This window comes from Salvia splendens, unplaced genomic scaffold (assembly GCF_004379255.2).
Source record: "Salvia splendens isolate huo1 unplaced genomic scaffold, SspV2 ctg398, whole genome shotgun sequence".
In the NCBI taxonomy this organism is placed as follows: Eukaryota; Viridiplantae; Streptophyta; class Magnoliopsida; order Lamiales; family Lamiaceae; genus Salvia; species Salvia splendens.
This window is the reverse complement of record NW_024599046.1, coordinates 11,970-17,430: the sequence shown is the minus strand read 5'-3', so window position 1 is coordinate 17,430 and position 5,461 is coordinate 11,970. Positions and strand designations below refer to the sequence as shown.

General features: G+C 37.1%; 1 pseudogene; it reads left to right on the top strand.

The window, feature by feature from the left end:
* Positions 1-1,061: 1,061 nt before the first annotated feature.
* On the top strand, positions 1,062-3,882 carry LOC121790047 (annotated as a pseudogene).
* The last annotated feature ends 1,579 nt before the right edge of the window (positions 3,883-5,461 follow it).

The following is a 5,461-nucleotide window of genomic DNA, read 5'->3' as shown; positions in this document are numbered from 1 at the left end:
CATGTTTGAGACTCAAAAGCGATTGTCAAGCTCAAAAAGAACGAAAAAGAGCAAAATCAAACTTATTAAATTAAAAAGAGCGAACAAGAGCATAATCAAACTTTTTAATTTTTAGAATAATTAAATAGCCACGTATGCTTTTTTGCTTTTGCTTATGAATGGAAGAAATTAAGGTGAGTGGTACAATCCGAAATCCGGACAGCGAGTTGCCCTCTATATATATATCGCAATTTATTATTCATTCATTCTATAAGAATATATACTCTTTCCTTTTTCATTTATTTCATAAGAATATGCATTTTTTAATTTAGGAAATTATTTTCTCTTTATCGGAACGAGTCTCATTCTCCATTAATAATATTTGAATTACTTTTTCTTTTATCTCTCGATTACTTTATCAATTGTGCATTAAAGCTTGTGTCCAGCAAAAAATGCATTCTCTTTTGAGGCGGAGGAAGTAGAATAAATGGTAATGTAAATAAGTATCAGAACTTTAATTACTCCACATCCTAATTAAACTACAAACAAAGTAACCGGCCAAGTTCGGATCTCACTTTCCACACAACTAGACTCTTTCTTCTTTTGAAGTATAAATACGTAAATCATATAAAAATCAATGATTCAGACTGAATTTACACTATAAGAGAAAAATGTTTTATATAATCGCTTCTATTACTATATATATGTATGTAGAGGGTGTGATAAAATGAGAATTAAATTTTAAATAAGAATAATAAACTACCCATCATATGATTATAAAATCTAACGATTATAATTAATTCGTATACTCCACTTGATATGTAATCTCTATATTTCAATCATTTATTAAGAAATTCAATTATGGAAGAAATGCAGTTAAACCAAAAACCACTAGCTTCTGGAATTGCCATATTAAAAAATAAAATCTTGTTTGGTAAGTATTCATGTTTACCACGAAAACTGATCAAAAAATGACTTGTCTAAAAGTCACAATCCTACTTGCTCATCAGCACAATATGCATGCAAATTAGACATTTCTACAACTACTATTAATATACATTCTCCCAAACCACACACACACACACACACACACACACACATGGCTGCCTGGCTACTATTCTTGCTATTGCTGATCACTATTTTACAGCCTGCAATGGTGCAGTCGGAGGTTCGTCGGTATAAATTCAATGTAAGATGCTGCCTATGTTTGCAATTTCTGTTTATCAGAAAGAAAAATGATTTTTTTGTATGAGCATTTAATCTATCACACATCAAAAAAGCAAGATATAGTTATATACACCTCTACTACTCCTATATAAATAGTAAATGTATAATACCAAAAGTTTTTCCTAAAAATATTATGATGACCAAATTCGTACCTTTTTTTGGTTCAAATGCTTGTTATATTTCAAAATAGTATTGTCACTATAAAAATATTGTAGGTGGTGATGAAAAACTCAACAAAATTATGCTCAAGCAAGCAAGTAGTGACCGTTAACGGACGTTTTCCCGGTCCCAACATCTACGCCCGAGAAGGCGACACGATGTTAATCAAAGTCGTCAACCACGTCACTTATAATATGTCTATCCATTGGTGATTTTCTCCTCTACTTGTACTTAAAATTTTTTGTTTTTATATAATTATATTAATTAGTTACAATCTGTGAAATAGTTGTCCAAATTCTTACTCAAAGTATCTTTATTGTTTACTGGTGACAGGCACGGAATAAGGCAACTCCGCACGGGGTGGGCGGATGGACCGGCTTACATAACCCAATGCCCGATCCAGGCGGGGGAGAGCTACGTGTATAATTTCACAATAAGTGAGCAGCGAGGCACGCTTCTTTGGCACGCGCACATACTATGGCTTAGAGCTACCATTCATGGCGCCATTATTATTCTTCCCAAGCATGGCCTGCCTTATCCCTTTCCTAAGCCCCACAAGGAGGAGGTCTTACTACTAGGTGTAGTTACAATTCAAATCTCAAATTTGGGATATTCTGCCTATTAAATCCAATTTTAAAGTAATACAAGTCCCAATTTTCCGATTAACCAAGGTCACATCACATAAGCAGGGGAATGGTGGAAATCAGATGTGGAAGCAGTCATAGATGAAGCAATGGCGTCAGGCAATGCCCCCAACGTTTCCGATGCTCACACTATCAACGGTCATCCTGCTCCCAACTCCAATTGTCTAGGAAAAGGTGAATTTTACTAACTTATTTATTATGTTTTATTTAATTAATATTCACTATTTGTCTAAAAATATGAGACATTAACCAAATTAGTCGCCATATTTATGACAAATTTCTCTCTAATAAAGCACTATTTTTTTATAATTTACTAATTTTGCATTAAAACTTGTGTCTCTTCAATTTAAGACGGTTTTTAGATTTTTTTGTTTGACGAATGTAGTAATACTTTGGCATGTTGTGAAGGAGGATACACGCTAGTGGTTACGCCCGCCAAAACATATCTCCTTCGGATAATCAACGCAGCTTTGAACACGGAGCTCTTCTTCAAAATCGCCGGCCACAATCTCACCGTGGTGGAGGTGGACGCAACCTATGTCAAGCCATTTGCCATCGACACCATATTGCTCGCCCCAGGCCAAACCACCAACGTCCTTCTCACCACCGATCGCCTTCCTGCAAGGTAGTGTATTTTATATACTTCACGATTAAACTAGAAAGAAAGAAAGAAAAAAAAAAACCAACATAGGCGTCAAATATTTCAATTTTCCCGCCAAAAAATGGATTGCAGGTATCAAATCACGGCCTCCCCTTTCAAGTCCTCTCCGGTCACAATCGACAATTCCACCGCAACCGCCACGTTGATCTACGCCGGAGCCCCAGCCTCCGCCGCCACAGTCCTCGCGGACCGGCCAGCGCAGAACGCCACGCTGATCGCCGACACCTTCACGCAGTCCCTCCGCGGCCTCAACTCTGCCGCCTACCCGTCCCTAGTCCCCCTCCAGATCGACCACTCATTACTCTTCACCATCGCCCTCGGCTTCGCCGACTGCCCCACCTGCGACAACAGCCTCCGCCTCCGCGTGGTGGCGGACATCAACAACGTCACATTCGTGATGCCGCGGATCGCGCTCCTCAACGCTCATTTCTTCGGAATCGGCGGGGTATTCACCGACGATTTCCCCGCGAGGCCGGCGGCGGCCGTTCGATTTCACCGGAGCGAAGCAGCCGGAGAATATGCGGACGATGAGCGGGACGAGATTGTACAGGCTGGCGTTCGATTCGACGGTGCAGGTGGTGCTGCAGGGCACCAGCATGATTTTCCCGGAAAATCACCCGATCCATTTGCATGGATCCAATTTCTTCGCTGTGGGTAAGGGTTTGGGCAATTTTGACCCGGATTCGGATCCGAAGAGATTCAACCTTGTTGACCCGGTGGAGAGGAATACTATTGCTGTTCCATCGGGTGGATGGGTTGCCATCAGATTTAGAGCTGATAATCCAGGTACCTTTTAAATTTCGGAATTTGTTGGGAAAAATGCAAAATTGAATTTAATAATTATAAAAATAATAATGTATTCGTTGCTCAACATTTGTGTAATTTTTTAGTAATGTAGTGATGAAATTTGTAGGGGTATGGTTTTTGCATTGCCACCTAGAAGTGCACACATCATGGGGGCTTAAGATGGCATTTGTAGTGGACAATGGGAAAAGGCCCAATGAGTCTCTTCTACCACCTCCAAATGATTTACCCAAATGCTAAAAATGTATGAAGTTTCCTTGTATTTGGTTGGAGAATGTTTGTTATGCTTGTAGTTTGATGGCCATTTGTATACTTGTCCAAAATATACATGTAAATATGTAATATTTCAAAGGTGTCTGTCAAAGAAATTGAAAGTGTGATGTGAGAGTTTTCCGTTTTGATCCATTATTTGTGTGGCAGTTTTTCCTTTATAATTGCTCAGCTCTACCTTTTGTTTTGATTCCATTTTTAACATTTGGGGTTCTGTATTGGGCCTGAAATAATTTAATGGAATTGGGCTAATAATGGTTGATTGGCTAGTGACAGTTGAGTTATCCAATATTCCTATGTAAAAGCGACCTTACTCAAGTCAGCAGTGCTATAAATAGACACGAATGTGATAGTATTTGTTGTTTGAATTCAGTGGTCTGTTGAGATGGTGCCCAATCCAATTAATTCTAATTCTAATTCTACTCATTCCTTATTCTTTGGGGTTGGATTTGTTATCAAATCAGAGCATAAGTCTCCAGCTGCTATCCACCCTTACTCCAGCTCCTTACTTGGTAAATAATTCTAGTAATTTGAAGGCAACACTTTCAGGGGTGGATCTATTCATATGTTAGGAGGGGCATTTGCCCCATCTCATATTTTCTCCTCTATATAAATATTGTCTATCACATAATTTATTTCTTTTAATTTTCAGTAAATGCCCCTCCTTAACGTCCCTACAAATTCCTGGCCCGCCCTTGAAATCTTTAGAAAGTTATATATTTAAACCGCATAGTTTAACTTATTATCCAATTATCAATCATATAATTACACTAATTAGCTAGGTCAATATTGAGCTTAATCAGTAGTTAGCTAGAAGCACAACAAATATGATTGGTTGGGCATTACCGTGTTTGACAAGTGACCATAAATGGACTTGTGTACATTCAAAATCTTGGAGCAGGAGACAAATTACAGTACCTTTCATTCCATTAACTTTTAATTAAGTATTAGTACCTTCGTTTTATAATAGAAGCATTTTGAAATAGAAACATATTTTGAGACAATATTTATCTTCAAAGAATTGCTTATTTTTGGACCGAGAGAGATACGATACTCAAAACATAGATCAATTGCTAAAATTTTGATAAAGAAACTAAGTCTTTTCTTGGTAGGATGGAATAGAATGAGGGTGAAATAGAATAAGAATGAAACAACAATTATTTTATATTTTCAAATCATTCTCTTCTCCACTTTATTACATGAGCATTTCATTTTATTATACCAAGTAAAAGAATAGAATATAACTCATTAGTATTTTATTCACGTCTTCATTCCACACCTAGCTAAGTTGGAGTATAAAAAACATATATCCCTTAAAACATTGACTTTCATAAATATTAACATAGATATACTCATGTAAATAATATCATTTCATAACTTTCAATACAATCAGAATTCAAAAACGTCACATTGAGTAAACATACTTGCACTATTTCTAATACTCCAATAATACTTGATCACAACCAAATACTATAGTGTGTGCATATGCACACACAATGACACAATACACACAATAAACACTATGCATATTGCCATTGTCAATATATACTACAGAATTGGCGTAGGATACGGTGCAATGCCCAAATTAATACTACTAGTACTTATATTAAACATCTGAGTGATTTGCATTATATTTGAACGAGATTTTGACCATTGCCATTGAAATTGAATTTGAGCTTGAAGCCATCAGCCATGGACATAAATGAGCTACCACTGC